Raw genomic sequence first — 17,794 nt, 5'->3', positions numbered from 1 at the left:
CCCTCCTACTCCACCCCCTCCCCCTCCATCCCTACATGTCTAACACTACACCTCCTAATGGGCCATGTCCCCCCTCGTCATGCTTCAACGGGCGGGAGTCAACTGCACAACATAAATCTAAGGTAGCATGCCACCAAACTAAACAATGAAATCTCAGATACATACCACTAGTAATTTCTCTCATTTCTTATATTAGTACAGTCCAATAGTATTATCATCCTTCAAATCAATCATTAATGATTTTACTGAAACTTGTTGAAGATGGTTTTGTAAAAAGACAAGATCGAGATTCTTTTGATCAAAACATCACAAAATGATGCAAAGTCATACATTTTCAAAATGCAAACTGGGGAAAACATGCATTTTCATCTTAGTGAAAATGTGTGACCATATACAAAACTCTTTGAAATGTCTCATAAGTAAAGCCTTGTTAAACTTCCACCATTTGTCTAGAAAAAAAATGGCATTTTAAAGGATTTTTGCAATCAAATGTGGAAAATATATGAAGGAATTCCTACGAAACAATACAAGGGAATATTGAAATATGTTGGCGGTAAAGGAGGTGGCAAATTAAACAAAGGGGCATTAATATTGGGTTTTACAGTAACTAAATTAGAAGCCCTGTACAGCGAATCTGGGGTGCGAAATATGTCTTATAAGAAACCTGTAAAATGAATCTTGATATAGTTAAAATATCTAAATCAGAAGCCCTAGGACAGAAACTTGACTCGATCAAAGGTCAAATCAAAAGTTCCGTTAAGAGATTCTCGACTAGGTGAAATATGTTACTAAAAGACCCAGAGGGATTCTTGACTGAGTAAAATATCTGAAGGGGGGATCTTGAATGGGCTAAATGTTAATCAGATTCCCTGTAAAAGGAACCTTGACTGGGTGAAATGTCTTATGAGAAGCCCTTATAAGATAATTTTGACGGGGTGAAATGTCTTATGAGAATTTAGCCCTTAAGAGAGAATCTTTACTGGGTGAAATGTCTTATGAGAAGCCCTCAACAGAGAGAATCTTGACTGGGTGAAATGTCTTATCAAAATAAAGCCATTAAGAGAGAATCTTGACTGGGTGAAATGTCTTGAGGAGCCATTCAAGAGAGAATCTTGACTGGGTGAAATGTCTTATGAGAAGGCCCCTAGGAGAGAATCTTGACTGGGTGAAATGACTTATGAGAATTAAGCCCTTAAGAGAGAGAATCTTGACTGGGTGAAATGTCTTATGAGAAGCCCTTAAGAATCTTGACTGGGTGAAATGTCTTATGAGAAGCCTTTAACAGAGAGAATCTTGACTGGGTGAAATGTCTTATGAGAACCCTTTAACAGAGAGAATCTTGACTGAGTGAAATGTCTTATGAGAATTAAGCCCTTAAGGGAGAATCTTGACTGGGTGAAATGTCTTATGAGAAGCCCTAAGAGAGAATTTTGACTGGGTGAAATGGTTTTTTTAAAGGTCCTGTAAAGCGAATTTTAATTTGGAATTAAATGGCTAACATGTACATAGTGTACAACTGCACACTAACAGCCAACAACAGGTCAAATGTCAAAGGTATGCACAGGGGGGCCACAAAGGGGAATTTATAGCTATTTCATAAATTCTTTTATCATACTCAACTTAAATAGCTAAAAAATTGGGCACTAATAATTTGTCAATAAGTACATGTCTAGTCAGGATGGTCAATATTCTATGCTGATAAACATAAGACCTGCTTGTCCATTACCTTTTTATACTTTCATATTAAAGGCTAATATTCTTGCAATTGAAACAGAAATTGTTGACATTTTTCGGATGGAGTATTCAGATGATTTATTGCAGCCAAAATGACAGAAGGGTGTGTTAGTAAGATCGTAGGTGTTTATCAAGTAGAACAGTTTAAAAAGGTAAATACTCAAAATAAATATCAGCATCAGAAAGAACAAGGTTATCACAATTTTTTACTTAAAACAAACTTATACTTTTGCCCTATTCCGTCTTGGCGTATTGCAGAGTAATCTTCTCTTGTGAGCAGGTATTGATTGTTACGTCATTGGTTTGTGTGAGAAACTTACGTCGTTTTCTCAAAAATTGATGACGTTACTCTCACAAACCAATGACGTAACAATCAATACCTTCTCAGAAGAGCAGATAACTCAGCAATATGCAAAGACGGATTAAGGAACAGTCATTAATTATAACCTCAAACTCAATAACAAAATTCCCTGACATCACACTAGTTCCCGATATCTCCCGAGTTCCTTATAGTATCTAACTCACTGTATTCCGTTCAAAGAAGACTTCCCACTAATCGGAGCGATATATTTCACTTTCTTTTTGTTTTTATCTATTTCAATTGTCTTGCTAACATGCACGTAACATCATAAAGAAAGGTATTTTGACAAAATATTAGATTTATGACAACTCATGAGCTCACTCTAAGGGCAGTCGGGTTAATTGTGCATTGGGGGCCGGGGCTCCATTCCCCAATTGGACGTGTAAAGGTCATCTGCCCGACCACATGGGTTTTATCTGGGTTCTCCGGTTTCCTCCCACAATAAGACCCCCCACCCCCGGATCTCTAACTTCCGGGTCAACAAGAGTGAATAATATAAGTTGAAATAACTTGTTTCATAATTGTTGTAAAATAAATAATAAGTTAATATTCATATTTAAGTGCATGAGACTGGGTTTTTTTCTATTCTGGTGAAATTTAGTCAGAAAGTTTCAGAGAATAAATTAATAGCTGTAACACCTTTCTTCCTTTCAAACAGTCATGTATAATTGCTGAAACTCATTGGAAAATCAGTGGGGTTTCTACAATTAAGTCATCCTTACCCATTCATTGTTGACACTCTTGTGGAACTCCTTGATGCTCTGTTTGACAGGTTTCCCAATCCAAAAGTTTCCTGTCACACATGATATTGTTGTTAAACACAATTTAGTGTTGTTTTATATACTTTCAAAAATCTTAGATAGATTGAGGATTGAGGATCTGGATTTTCTGAAAGGGATCTATTCTCGCCTATTACCAAAAACAAAAGTTCCAGCCTCAAAAATAGAAATATCATGGGGGATTTCCTTTTTAAAATTAAAACAGGGACATATTCAGTCGATTTGTTTCTCCAAATTAATTTGAAAATATAATAAAAGCAGTATTTTATGAAATTGAAGCTTAAATAATTTCAATATTCCAGGAAAATCTTTTTGGGGAAATTGAAGCAGTTTTTCCGGCATAATCTTCTAATTCAATCAGTTTTCAATCCTACGAAACTTCGAGAAAAACAGGAAAATGATTTCAATTCTGACTAGATTCTAGAATATACTTCCAAATTTGATAAAGTTTGCTAAAATGAATGCCTCATGTTCCAGAAATGATATATGTACAGAGTTATTGATTTCCTTGCTTTGTTAAATACAGAAATGGCATGGTTCACTAACTTTTCAGTAGAACACAAAATAGAATATATGATTTGTATTATAGACCTTGATATCCTCAAATGATGCATCCACAATCTTGTTCACCCTTTCCTGGCCTCCTCTGACAGGAGAGCTCGGTATGATAGTCAATGATGCATGATCTCCTGATTAAGTTTGGTGAGCAGTTTCTGGCCGACAGCCTGTAAACAATTAAAGAAAATTAAATAATTACAGAGACCACTGCCTGGTACTGCGGACCGACAGCCTCTTCCTGAATTCTGTATGTTCTATAACTTTCCAAATTATACAAATCCACAACCAGATCTCACGAGGAACTGGTCCAAAAAACTGTATGTCCATCTCCCCATATGAAAACAAGTTGTTGCCATGTAGTTTAAAATTGGTATCATTGTTATTATCAATTGTGGACTTTGTGGAGGTGAATATGTGGTCGTATGGACCTGCGAACGCGATATTGATGGAGATGAATTAAGTCAAGGTTAATATCACTTTTTTCAGGTCCATATAATTGTTTTTTCCGAGTTTAAAAAAAAAGTTTTAATCATTAAACATGATAGAACATAACATGAAAAATGTTCAGAGGAAAAATTCTGTGTTTGGCCGCAAGCATTATTGTGACATTACGATTGAAATGACATCATATTGATCATAAGGTGAATATTGACCTGCTGTTTCTAAAAATATTAACAAGATTCTTTTTGCAAAACTTAATCAATTAATAACAACAAAGCAGATGATAATGGAAAATATTTGAACATGATTGTAAAACAATTTCATAAGCATAATTTTGAGGGGAAAATATTTTAAGTATACCAATGATAAAATTACATGTACATATGTATGAATAGATTTTTTTGACTGGCTAGATTTTTCTTGTTTTTTGTAATTACCAATTTGATCAATGACTGAAAAATTCTGAATAATTTCAAAGCCTTTTATCTTACAAAGAGACTGAACTAACCAGAAGTCTTTGTCTGCATGTACAACACACCCTGTAAAATGTAATTATTTAATGCTGTGAAGATCAACAGTATTGTGATAAAGGTCCGCCACCCTCATTGTCATTACGAAGTTGATCGGTACACTAACAGACGAACTTAAATCACCAATTAGGCCAGACAATGGCCCTGACCCATAATAATTGGTAACACTGTAAGAGATTAAAGGTGTCAATGTAAATTGAGAATTCAAAGTATCACACAGGATTGTGTGTCTTTGTTCTCTAATTGTGGAAGCTGATTGGGGGTGACATTTGACAAGTGGAGGTGACTGGTTCGCAGCAAATACACGACTATATCCTGCAGTAAATGCACAGCTGGCTACTAAGTGACCTGCTGCATCGTTAATTCAACTAAAAATAATTTCATTTCTGTGAGAAACAAGAGGCCCAAGGGCCTTAGCGGTCACCTGAGTTATATCATAGGTACTGGTAGCTTTATTTTATTGTTTAGATGTGATGTGGAAATCAGCATGTAAACTAAGTGAAATACAATACTTGTCATGTCATCAAAGGATAAGAATTTGAAAATATTGGTAAATGTTCCCTTTGGGGCTCCGCCCTAGCCCCTGGGGATGGGGCAGGAATCCCAATTTTACGAAGTAATACTCTCATTCACCAAAGATGATTCTGACTAAGTTTGAGTGATTTTCTGCTGAAAATGGATAAAATATATACCCAAAAGTGTTATTTCCCTATATAAACTATAATAAACTTTACCCCCTCCCTAAAGGAAGAACGGATAGCTCGGGGGTCCTGAAATTTACAATTAAAAAAAGCCCCTGGTGATCTTTCCATGCATGCAGAGAAAATGACTGTAATACCTCTGAGTCTGGAGAAGAAGATTTTTTAAATATTGGTTAATTTTCCCTTTTGGGCCCCACCCTGGCCCCTAGGGTTAGGGTAGGAATCCCAATTTTACAATTTGGTATCCTCATCTACCAAGGATGATTCTGAACAAGTTTGAAAAAATTCCATCCACAGGTTCTTGAGAAGAAGTTGATTATGTAAAAGTTTACGCACGACGGACGACGGACGACGGATGACGACAGACGGAAAGTGATTGGAATAGGTTACTTGAGCAAAGCTCAGGTGACCTAAAAATCACCTCAATGTTCTCAATGAATAGCTATGAAATGAAAAGTCAATCTAATGTTTTCTCAAAGAAATGGAAAAAATATACATTGATCTACACAGGTTTTTCTTCAATATTTTGGAAACTGCTATCTTCCTTAATTTGGTAAAAAACATCACTCTTTTTTAAAGAATGCAAGATTTTTGAAAATCATCTTATTCATTAATTTTTAGACTTTTAGTTTTTCCTTCATTAAATTTGGAAGAAAGCTATCTAAATCTCATTGGACATGCACATATCTATACCCCTACATTTGTGACCCGGAATTTGGTCTAGGTTGTAAAGGGAATGAGGGTAAAGATTTCAGCTATAATTGGTATAGCCAATATCACAGGTTAATTACTATGTATACATAGGTTCTGGTCTTCTGCATATTCAGGGAGGTTAGCAGAGCATTGACCTGCTATCCTATTATATTATAGTAATCAGGCAACTAATGTATGCTACCACCCCTACCCCCTCCACCCTGACCCCTCATAATCAGAATTATTATTCATTTCTGTTCGTTCTTCTAGGGGACACAGAAGAAACCTGATGACTGTATTCTGAAATTGTACTCACGCTCAAACTCAGATTCTGTGCTCAAGCCCAATTTCTTGTTCTGGTGAATTAATAAAAATCCGTTTTTTTCTCAATGATTTCGAAACTTTTTGAAGAGACTTTAACTTAAATAATGTTTTCAATATCTGCAGACAAATTGTGTATATGACCTTGTGAAAAAACAAAACCCTAAAAGATCAATAAATGTCTAGCAATTCGTTCTTAACTTGATCTGCACCGATTTTTATGAAATAATTTGTTGTATACACAGAAAGTTCTCATACGTTTGACCAGTGATATAATATTATCAAAATGGGATGACCTTTCAACAAACATGTAAAAAGGTCATTGCCTTACAAGACTTAGTAAAGTAATGTGTCACGAGTTTACTGTATAGTATGCTGAAGCACTGCATATCCAAGATAATATTTACCAAACAAAAATTAAATTTCATTTTTATGTGGTATTAAGCTGGATCTAACAGCTGTGGAAGTTCTGTGCCTGTTTTTTGGACTCGGCTACTGGTAGGTTTTCTGTAAGTTCTGAGCTCGTTTTTAGGACTCGGCTACTGGTAGGTTTTCTGTAAGTTCTGTGCCTGTTTTTTGGGCTCGGCTACTGGTAGGTTTTCTGTAAGTTCTGTGCCTGTTTTTTGGGCTCGGCTACTGGTAGGTTTTCTGTAAGTTCTGTGCCTGTTTTTTGGGCTCGGCTACTGGTAGGTTTTCTGTAAGTTCTGTGCCTGTTTTTTGGCCTCGGCTACTGGTAGGTTTTCTGTAAGTTCTGATCCCGTTTTTCGGACTCGGCTACTGGTACTGGTTTTCTGTAAGTTCTGAGCCCATTTTTCGGACTCGGCAACTGGTACTGGTTTTCTGTAAGTTCTGAGCCCGTTTTTCGGACCCGGCTACTGGTACTGGTTTTCTGTAAGTTCTGAGCCCATTTTTCGGACTCGGCAACTGGTACTGGTTTTCTGTAAGTTCTGAGCCCGTTTTTCAGACTCGGCTACTGGTAGGTTTTCTGTAAGTTCTGTGCCTGTTTTTTGGGCTCGGCTACTGGTAGGTTTTCTGTAAGTTCTGTGCCTGTTTTTTGGGCTCGGCTACTGGTAGGTTTTCTGTAAGTTCTGTGCCTGTTTTTTGGGCTCGGCTACTGGTAGGTTTTCTGTAAGTTCTGTGCCTGTTTTTTGGCCTCGGCTACTGGTAGGTTTTCTGTAAGTTCTGAGCCCGTTTTTTGGACTCGGCTACTGGTAGGGTTTCTGTAAGTTCTGAGCCCGTTTTTCGGACTCGGCTACTGGTACCGGTTTTCTGTAAGTTCTGAGCCCGTTTTTCGGACCCGGCTACTGGTACTGGTTTTCTGTAAGTTCTGAGCCCTTTTTTCGGATTCGGCTACTGGTACTGGTTTTCTGTAAGTTCTGTGCCCGTTTTTCAGACTCGGCTACTGGTAGGTTTTGTGTAAGTTCTGAGCCCGTTTTTCGGACTCGGCTACTGGTACCGGTTTTCTGTAAGTTCTGAGCCCGTTTTTCGGACCCGGCTACTGGTACTGGTTTTCTGTAAGTTCTGAGCCCATTTTTTGGACTCGGCAACTGGTACTGGTTTTCTGTAAGTTCTGAGCCCGTTTTTCGGACCCGGCTACTGGTACTGGTTTTCTGTAAGTTCTGAGCCCATTTTTCGGACTCGGCAACTGGTACTGGTTTTCTGTAAGTTCTGAGCCCGTTTTTCAGACTCGGCTACTGGTACTGGTTTTCTGTAAGTTCTGAGCCCTTTTTTCGGACTCGGCTACTGGTACTGGTTTTCTGTAAGTTCTGAGCCCATTTTTCGGACTCGGCAACTGGTACTGGTTTTCTGTAAGTTCTGAGCTCGTTTTTCGGACTCGGCTACTGGTATGTTTTCTGTAAGTTCTGAGCCCGTTTTTCAGACTCGGCTACTGGTACTGGTTTTCTGTAAGTTCTGAGCTAGTTTTTCGGACTCGGCTACTGGTACTAGATTTCTGTAAGTTCTGAGCTCGTTTTTCGGACTCGGCTACTGGGAGGTTTTCTGTAAGTTCTGAGCCTGTTTTTTTGACTCGGCTACTGGTAGGTTTTCTGTAAGGTCTGAGCCCGTTTTTCGGACTCGGCTAGTGGTAGGTTTTCTGTAAGTTCTGTGCCCGTTTTTTGGACTCGGCTACTAGGTTTTCTGAAAGTTATGTGCCTGTTTTTCGGACTCGGCTACTGGGAGGTTTTCTGTAAGTTCTGCGGTTGTTTTTCGGACTCGGCTACTGGGACTGGTTTTCTGTAAGTTCTGAGCTAGTTTTTCGGACTCGGCTACTGGTACCGGTTTTCTGTAAGTTCTGAGCCTGTTTTTCGGACTCGGCTACTAGGGTTTCTGTAAGTTCTGTGCCCGTTTTTCGGACTCAGCTACTGGTAGTTTTTCTGTAAGTTCTGAGCCCGTTTTTTGGACTCGGCTACTGGTAGGTTTTTTTTCAGTTCTGTGCCCGTTTTTCGGACTCGGCTACTGGTACCGGTTTTCTGTAAGTTCTGAGCCTGTTTTTTTGACTCGGCTACTGGTAGGTTTTCTGTAAATTCTCAGCCCGTTTTTCGGACTCGGCTACTAGGGTTTCTGTAAGTTCTGTGCCCGTTTTTTGGACTCGGCTACTGGTAGGTTTTTTGTAAGTTCTGAGCTTGTTTTTCGGACTCGGCTACTGGGACGGGGTTTCTGTAAGTTCTGAGCCCATTTTTTGGACTCGGCAACTGGTACTGGTTTTCTGTAAGGTCTGAGCTCGTTTTTCGGACTCGGCTACTGGGACGGGGTTTCTGTAAGTTCTGAGCCCATTTTTTGGACTCGGCTACTGGTAGGTTTTTTTTCAGTTCTGTGCCCGTTTTTCGGACTCGGCTACTAGGCTTTCTGTAAGTTCTGTGCCTGTTTTTCGGACTCGGTTACTAGGTTTTCTGTAAGTTCTGGGCCTGTTTTTCGGACTCGGCTACTAGGGTTTCTGTAAGTTCTGTGCCCGTTTTTCGGACTCGGCTACTAGGTTTTCTGTACACAATGGCACCGTTGTGATGTTGATATAAGGTTCCACGAGGTGGGAGTTTACAAAGTTTCCACACCTGTTGTACACGACACACTACACCTGTATACATGCTATGGGAATACGTCTTTTAACAGATGAAGAAAAAATGAAAAATCTATCCCTCCATATACAGTTTATTAAATTACACTGTTTCGTTACATTCTCAGTGTATCTATGGTGATCAGTATGATTGAAAACAAAAAGAGCATCATGCCACACTAATGTGTATTCACGATACTTTTTTAATCGCCAGCTTTTGTCATCGAGTCTCTCACAAGAAAATTGATGCTAATAACCAACCATGTAAAATAGCATGGTTTCCTTGTCCTGTGCAGGTAAAGGTTTGTATAGCCATCGCAGGAATTGTAATTGAAATGGAAACAATGTTAAGGAGTTAATTCCACCAAGAATCGACCAGAACAGGATATAGACATTGCTCTAACAATAAGATACAAACTAAAATGCAGCTGTGCAACGTGTTATTATATCAAATTAATGCAGGGCATATTGCATCATGGACAATTAGTACAAGGTCACCAGGTACACTTGTATTGGTGATTAGTGATCAAGGTTACCGGGGAAAGATTATACAGCTAATAGGACTGAAAGGTTATTGAAGACTGGATTATAGGTTAATGGGCAGGAGAAGGTCGCAGAGGACAAAAATATAGTTTAATGTGCAAAACAAGGTCATTGAGGACAGAATTGCGAGTTAATGGGTGCATTAAGGTCATTCAGGGCAGAATTTCAGGTCAATAGGTACACTATGTTTATTGAGGACAGAGTTAGTTTAACGAGCAAATAATATTTTTTCAGGACAGAATTGTATGTTAATGGGTCAATGGGTACAAAATAGGTAAAACACTCAAAATTCATGTAGACATTGAGGTCATTGAGGTAATTGAGGACAGTCATAGATAAAACAAGAATGTAAGCAATCCATACCGTCCCCCTCAAGCTCTTTTTATACAAACTTCCAACGAAAACTGAACAAAGGCCCATAACTCTGAAGTAGGAAAGAGAGACCAAATTCTGAATATGCAAAAACTTCACTATCCCAAAAGATATTCACATTTGGCAATTAAAGGTTACACAATATATTTATAAAATATGCCCTACATAAACTTATTTAAAGTGAAAATGGGCCATAACTCTACTTATTGTGGGACACCAGACTCGACATACTAGCATCTCAAAAGGTTCTTGCAAATGTAGCGGAACTGGACTGAGTCGATCGCCGGCTACCAGATAGCTCAAGTGGTAGAATGTCCGTCTAGAGTTCAGAGGGTCCCGGGTTGGAACCCCGGGCTGGCCGTGCATTTTTCCTCTCCTGTTACAGTGGTGCCTGTGACCAACCCTTGTTTCAAGCATTTGGTGTATGTTTTACAAGGGTATAACCAGACCTGGGTTGTAAATAGTTGTGTCTTCGGGGGCGAAGACTTAGAAAAAGGAGGGAGGAATGTAATGAAACTGGACTGGGTCGATCGTCGGCTACCAGAAAACTAAAATGGTAGAGCGTTCGTCTAGAGTTTGGAGGATCCCGGGTTCGAACCCTGGTCTGTCCATATGTTGCACATATAAAATTTGGCAATTATATGCATTCCCAACACAGTATAAAGTATCACGAGGCAAACATTTCCACACGCGGATATTTACCAGTTCTACAGTATTCGGCTTGCTCTACGGAGAGATCAACTGCTACTGTGATGGTGCAGTTGCCAGAAGTTACGTCACACCTCCCAAATATACCAGGTCATTGGCCATGTTTCACTAATGTACACAACAGTGCAGGAATGCACGAGCATCATTCTACGGTCCAACATGCCCCAGACTGACACTCCGTACCAGGATGGACAAATTTGCCACATCAGACTGGGATTTAGACACCTCCGTGTACATACCGTTTCTATCACTTCAGACCTTGCCATGGATCTTCTCTTGGCAGATCACTGACAACCTGCAACTCTGCATTCCTCCGACTGCACAAATTTCTGCTGTCGGGCGTTACACATTGGATAAATGTGTGGTCGTGTCAGGCTAGCATCTCTCCCCAGGTCTATATAGTAAACAGGACATGTCTTTCATTCATATTTTTTTCAGGAAGCATCAACACCTACTCCAGTGTCTATCTGAAAACAGAGATAGGGAAAGAACAATCATTACAACAATACATACCTGTCCCCTACAGCATACCAAACAACACAGTCACATGTACGCCTCTCACTTAAAACACACTGTTTAACACACACATTATACATGTATTCATACCTGTACCTTACATCATACCAAACAACACAGTCACATGTATACATACCTGTCCCTTACATCATACCAAACAACACAGTCACATGTATTCATACCTGTCGCTTACAGCATACCAAACAACACAGTCACATGTACGCCTCTCACTTAAAACACACTGTTTAACACACACATCATACATGTATTCATACCTGTACCTTACATCATACCAAACAACACAGACACATGTATACATACCTGTCCCTTACAGCATCCCAAACAACACAGTCGCATGTATACATACCTGTCCCTTACAGCATCCCAAACAACACAGTCACACGTATACATACCTGTCCTTTACATCATCCCAAACAACACAGTCACATGTATTCATACCTGTCCTTTACATCATACCAAAAAACACAGTCACATGTATTAATACCTGTCCCTTACAGCATACCAAACAACACAGTCACATGTACGCCTCTCACTTAAAACAGACTGTTTAACACACACATTATACATGTATTCATACCTGTACCTTACATCATACCAAACAACACAGACACATGTATACATACCTGTCCCTTACAGCATCCCTAACAACACAGTCACATGTATACATACCTGTCCTTTACATAATACCAAACAACACAGTCACATGTATTCATACCTGTCCCTTACAGCATACCAAACAACACAGTCACATGTACGCCTCTCACTTAAAACACACTGTATAACACACACATTATACATGCATACATACCTGTCCCTTACAGCATACTAAACAACACAGTCACATGTATTCATACCTGTACTAACAAGGACTTGAGTAAGTCTAGTCTTGATCCCTGTAGATCACATTGTGATGGATCTGTGTAAATGTAAGTCTACCCACTAACAAGGACTTGAGTAAGTCTAGTCTGGATCCCTGTAGATTACATAGTGAGTATCAGGTTTTAGACCAGTGTATAATAGATTTGTCGTATGGATCACTTGAAGGGAAAATATCAGTTTACTCCTTACAGAGAGTGTAATTACTCCCCACAGAAAGTGTAATTACTCCCCATAGGGAGTGTAATTACTCCCAACAGATAATGTGATTACTCCCAACAGATAATGTGATTACTCCCCACTGAGAGTGTAATTACTCCCCACAGCGTGTAATTACTCCCCACAGAGTGTAATTACTCTCCCCAGAGTGTAATTACTCTCCACATAGTGTAATTACTCCAAACAGAGTGAAATTACTCACAGGGAGTGTAATTACTCCCCACAGAGTGTAATTACTCCCCAGAGTATAACTACTCCCCATAGGGAGTGTAATTACTCCCCATAGGGAGTGTAATTACTCACAACAGATAATGTGATTACTCCCCACCGAGAGTGTAATAACTCCCCACAGAGTGTAATTACTCCCCACAGAGTGTAATTACTCCCAACAGAGTGTAATTACTCCCCACAGAGTGTAATTACTCTCCAGAGTGTTATTACTCCCCCACATAATGTAATTACTCCCCACAGAGAGAGTAATTACTCCCAACAGAGTGTAATTACTCCCCACTGAGTGTAATTACTCCCCACAGGGTACAGGGAGTGTAATTACTCCCCACAAAGTGTAATTACTCACAGGGAGTGTAATTACTCCCCACAGGGTACAGGAAGTGTAACTACTCCCCACCGAGAATGACAACTTCATCATCAACTGGCTCACACCTCCACCAACAGTTAAACAGATGTATTGTGTTCCCCTCTGTACCCATCACAATATGACTTACAGAACCTACAGCAAGTTTTCTTCCTTTTTGTCAGTGTACATTTGTCATAATGGTAAGGTATCATGAAATTAGAGAATTCATTCCAAAACTTACAGTGAGTGAAATATCCATTATTAATGTTTTCCTGATTTTGTAAAGATTATATATAAGTGTATGCAGCCAATCTTGTATCCAGTGTTCCAGAATGTTTATTGTTTCCCGGAGAGATTTTCTTTTATCTAAAACAAATGTAAATAAAAAATTCTGAAAGAAGTCAAACTTCTCTAAAGAGTCTAAATGGTTTAGCCCTTTCACCCCTATGTAACTCTTATAGACTCTACCATGCATTGATTGGGATGAGTCCATTAGGGTCAACAGTGGTGAAAGGGTTAAGAAGGGTGAAAGGTTCAACCTCATGCTAGATACCATGATGGGTTTTATTGGTCAAGTGGTCAATCAATAACGTACACTTAAACCAGGATCTTTTTTATATTTCAATTTACCTCCTAGAACCCAAAATAATTAGTACAAGAAAAAAGAGACATAACAGGCAATAATTATGAAAAACAATTTAAGATAAATATAGTCCTATATATTCAATTTAAAATTCCGTATGATTCAAGAAAAAGGAACACTGAAGATGGAATTTGAGACAAATGAGGTGTTAAGGTCATATCATAGTCATAATTGTCTGGTCAGCGGTCACAACTTGTTTTGTTCTTTAATCAGATTTAGATAATGTTTTGTTTGATTTCGGCTACTTGAAGCTGAAATATAACCTGCAGCCAATGACATGTAGAGGAACAGACTTAGCCAGGATCTCAGTTACCGCCGGGTTTTTATACCGACGGATAGATTTACAAAACACAGACTTAAATGTCAGGCAAAAGAAATTTACTAAACTGAACCAGTCTCTTTAAAGTACAGTGTGTGTAAAACTGTAATGTGTAATGCCAACCTTAGAACAGTATTAAATATAACACATACATCACCACGTTACAAGTGCCCATTAATTAAGTATGTGGTTAGAATTAACATCATAGAACACCAACAGTTTTTAAGGTCTAGGGGTTTAACATTGGTTTATTCTAACAAATACCATAGTATTTTCAGCAAACACAACCTAGCGTCCCTTGCTATACCGTCATTATGTCTACGGAGTTTGACAGCATCTGAAACCCACTGTGCTGTCAGGTGTGGGTTCGACTCCCGGTACCAAAGGTAACATCCTTTGTTATTGTTAGGCCTTGAGGGTTTGATACCATAGCAACAACAGCAACAACATAGCAACAACACAGCAACAACACAGTAACAACACAGCAACAACACAGCATTAACACAGCATCAACACAGCAACAACATAGCAACAACACAGTAACAACACAGCAACAAAACAGCAACAACATAGCAACAACATAGTAACAACAAAGCAACAACATAGTAACAACACAGCAACAACATAGCAACAACAAAGTGCTGTTAGATGTGGGTTTAGGTCCCAGGGTGGGGTTGAAGAGGGCAAATATAATGTTTGGGAGTGAGAGGGGGACAATATGTCATGGGGGACGGTAAATCACTTTGGTGGTAGCGAGGGGGAGGTAACTCATACTTGACCTTTAAACAGGGCCTAAAACAATTGTAACATAACAATATTGTTTATTGAACTGGCAATAGGTGTGTTTGGAATGTTCTTCCTGGCAAATCCTGGGATCTGATCAGCGGTTGATGATGATGATCTTGGAGGGATCAGTGTTGTGGTTAAGTGGGGAGACAAATTGGCTACGATATACTACCAAAACACTTAGCTTACAAGTCTATGCGGAGTAGACCTAGTGTTTACTAGGTGGTACGGAGCAATGCTGTCCTATAGAACCCAGTGTATCCACAATGACATCGGAGCCAGCTATCCACAGGCCCCAAATTGCTGTAAATTAGCACCAGCAGTTAAGGTGATGAATAAATATGCTTCTTGTTAGGAGCATTATCAGATATTTAGCAGAAAAACTGGTCTCCCCTATAGAGGGGAACACAAACTGTAGTCTTGGGTTTCTGGTACCTCCAATATGAGAGCCCAGGGTGAGAGGCATCACAGGATTTTACACCTCTGTAATTGAACTAGAGCACCGTGGACAGGAGCTATTAGAACGATTGGTCTTGTTAGGCCCCGGTAATACTAAACACACTTTACCTAAATCTACATAGTAGAATAATGTGTCTTATTATAGTTAAACTGGTGAGACCTTTGGAAAAATTAAGTCATCTGAATGATCATGGAACATTGTGATCTCAGAATAACATATTTTTTCATAAAGTGTTTTATCCATAAATGTACCGTTGATGTTTCGTTAATATCATAAGTAAAGTAGATCACCTTTGGACATCCATGGTGTTTGTTTTGGGAGGAAAACTTTGACCTCCATGCGATTTGTGACCTTGAACATTGGGTAAAAAACACTTCAATCTCCCAGGTTTTTATAATCTGTAGAGGGGTTAGAACATCTTGACCTCCTTGCTATTCATGACCTTGAATATACATATAGGGGGTAAAACAGTTTCACCCCCATATGATTTGTAACCTTGAACATTTGGGCATGAACACTTAAACCTCCATGCAATTTATAAGCTTGAACATTAGGTAAAACCACTTTGATCAACCATGTAATTTGTAACCTTGAACAGGGGTTAGAACACTTCAACTTCCTTACTATCTATGACCTTAACCATTGGGCAAGATTGCTTTGACCTCTATGCTATTTGACCTCTATGCCATTTCTTACCTTGAACATAGGAGCAAGAACACTTTGACCTCTATGCTATTTGTGACCTTGAATAGAAAGCTCTTTACCCATTACAGGTATAAGACAACTCAAAAAAATCAGAGATATTGCAGGTATAACGAACTCATTATAAGCCACAGGTATAATTGAGAAATGGGCCAGACCCATTTCAGTCTATTACAGCCTCTATGTGTCCCTGACAAAGGTAGAAGATATCTTTGCTAACGATGGAAGATGAGAAAGAACCTCTCACAGGGTCCCCAGGTAACTCTCACATGGTCCCCAGGTAACTCTCACATGGTCCCCGGGTAACTCTCACATGGTCCCCGGGTAACTCTCACATAGTCCCCGGGTAACTCTCAAATGGTCCCTGGGTAACTCTCACATGGTCCCGTGGTATCTCTCACATTGTCCCTGGGTAACTCTCACATGGTCCCCGGATACCTCTCACATGGTCCCGTGGTATCTCTCACATGGTCCCCCGGTACCTCTCACATGGTCCCGTGGTATCTCTCACATGGTCCCTGGGTAACTCTCACATGGTCCCCCGATACCTCTCACATGGTCCCTGGAAACCTCTCACATGGTCATGGTCCCCGGGTACCTCTCACATGGTCCCTGTATACCTCTCAGAAGTGAAACAGAACTTTATACAAATCACAGGTATAAGTCAACTCAATACAAATCACAGGTAAATTGTTCACAAAAATATATAACCTTCAACAATTACGGGAATGAAAACTTGTAAAAATCATTTAGGTAAAAAATCAACATGTCTATGTTGGTTATGTGCGTCACTCTTTAAGCTGGTTTTAACCCCGTCAGACTAACTTGATATAAACGTTTATCACCAGGCTCCGTGTTTTCTGTGTAGGCACACATGTAATTGGTTGTGACAGCCTCAAGGGCCTTCATTTATCTTTAGCAATATGGAGCAATTCCATAATATGTCTTACTAATCCCAGTCATCTACTTGAAACGATAAACTATTCAAAAATTAATTATTATTAATTTACAAACAGATAGAGTGATTGATGGTAACGTTAATTTGAAATTCAGAAAACTAGACATTCAACATTTACCAGGTGGAAGACGAAATTATGAGTTTTTCGTCAGTGTTTGACAAATTAATGCTAGTTACATCAACCAAATGTTCTTTATAAGTGTAGACCACAAACTGTTTACAGAGTAGTAAACAATACCACAAATAACTTCTGACATTCATAGACTTTGTAATAAAGCCTGTCTACAGTAAACCATCTGAATACATGCATTAAAGTCTTAAGACAAGTATATAAGGCTATAAAAACTGAAATTTAGGCTCAAACAGATAGAAACTGAGCCAACAATGACATGTGATGTGTACAAAAAAATGATAAGTTTACATCACGTTATATTTTTGAGTTAAAGCATTAACATTTGTACCTTAACTAAGTACAAACACAATTAAACCTGGTTAATAAACCCAACTAATAATCTGATTGGTCAATGATATCAGGCCACCTCTACTCCCAGTGGCTCACAATGATTAAGCAACAACTAATCAGTTTGACTCATAATCCACCTACCTCTATTTGACTAATCAAGATGGACCACTATCTAGCAACCACTAATCCAGATAACCCATAATCCAGTCACCACTAATTCAGATAACCAAATATCCAGTCACCACTAATCCAGATTAAACAATATCCAGCCACCACTAATTTAAATGACCTATAATCCAGTCACCACTAGTCCAGATAACACAATATCCAGTCACCACTAGTCCAGATAACACAATATCAAGTCACCACTAATCCAGATAACACAATATCCAGTCACCACTAATCCAGATAACACAATATCCAGTCACCACTAATCCAGATAACACAATATCCAGTCACCACTA

The 17,794-nt window shown here is 39.1% G+C and overlaps 1 protein-coding gene and 1 long non-coding RNA gene across 5 annotated transcripts in view; one reads left to right on the top strand and one right to left on the bottom strand.

Moving 5' to 3' along the window:
* The window catches only part of LOC110442966 (frizzled-5-like), a 144,302-nt gene that overhangs the window by 27,007 nt on the left and 99,501 nt on the right, over positions 1-17,794 (top strand). The window lies entirely within an intron of this gene.
* LOC110442968 overlaps positions 1-17,794 on the bottom strand; it is a 101,922-nt gene that overhangs the window by 32,700 nt on the left and 51,428 nt on the right. The window contains exons 1-4 of one of the 2 annotated variants that reach the window (XR_002462060.1): positions 11,304-11,359; positions 11,030-11,184; positions 3,466-3,599; positions 2,818-2,888 (exon numbers count right to left, since the gene is read on the bottom strand). This is a non-coding gene — a long non-coding RNA (uncharacterized LOC110442968). Of the gene's footprint in view, positions 1-2,817; positions 2,889-3,465; positions 3,600-11,029; positions 11,258-11,303; positions 11,360-17,794 lie in introns of those variants that run through there. The other variant, XR_002462059.1, reaches the window with a different exon arrangement.

This window comes from Mizuhopecten yessoensis, unplaced genomic scaffold (genome assembly GCF_002113885.1).
Source record: "Mizuhopecten yessoensis strain PY_sf001 unplaced genomic scaffold, ASM211388v2 scaffold716315, whole genome shotgun sequence".
Classification (NCBI taxonomy): domain Eukaryota; kingdom Metazoa; phylum Mollusca; class Bivalvia; order Pectinida; family Pectinidae; genus Mizuhopecten; species Mizuhopecten yessoensis.
Note: the sequence above shows the minus strand (reverse complement) of the source record. Positions and strands in the feature narration are given on the sequence as shown.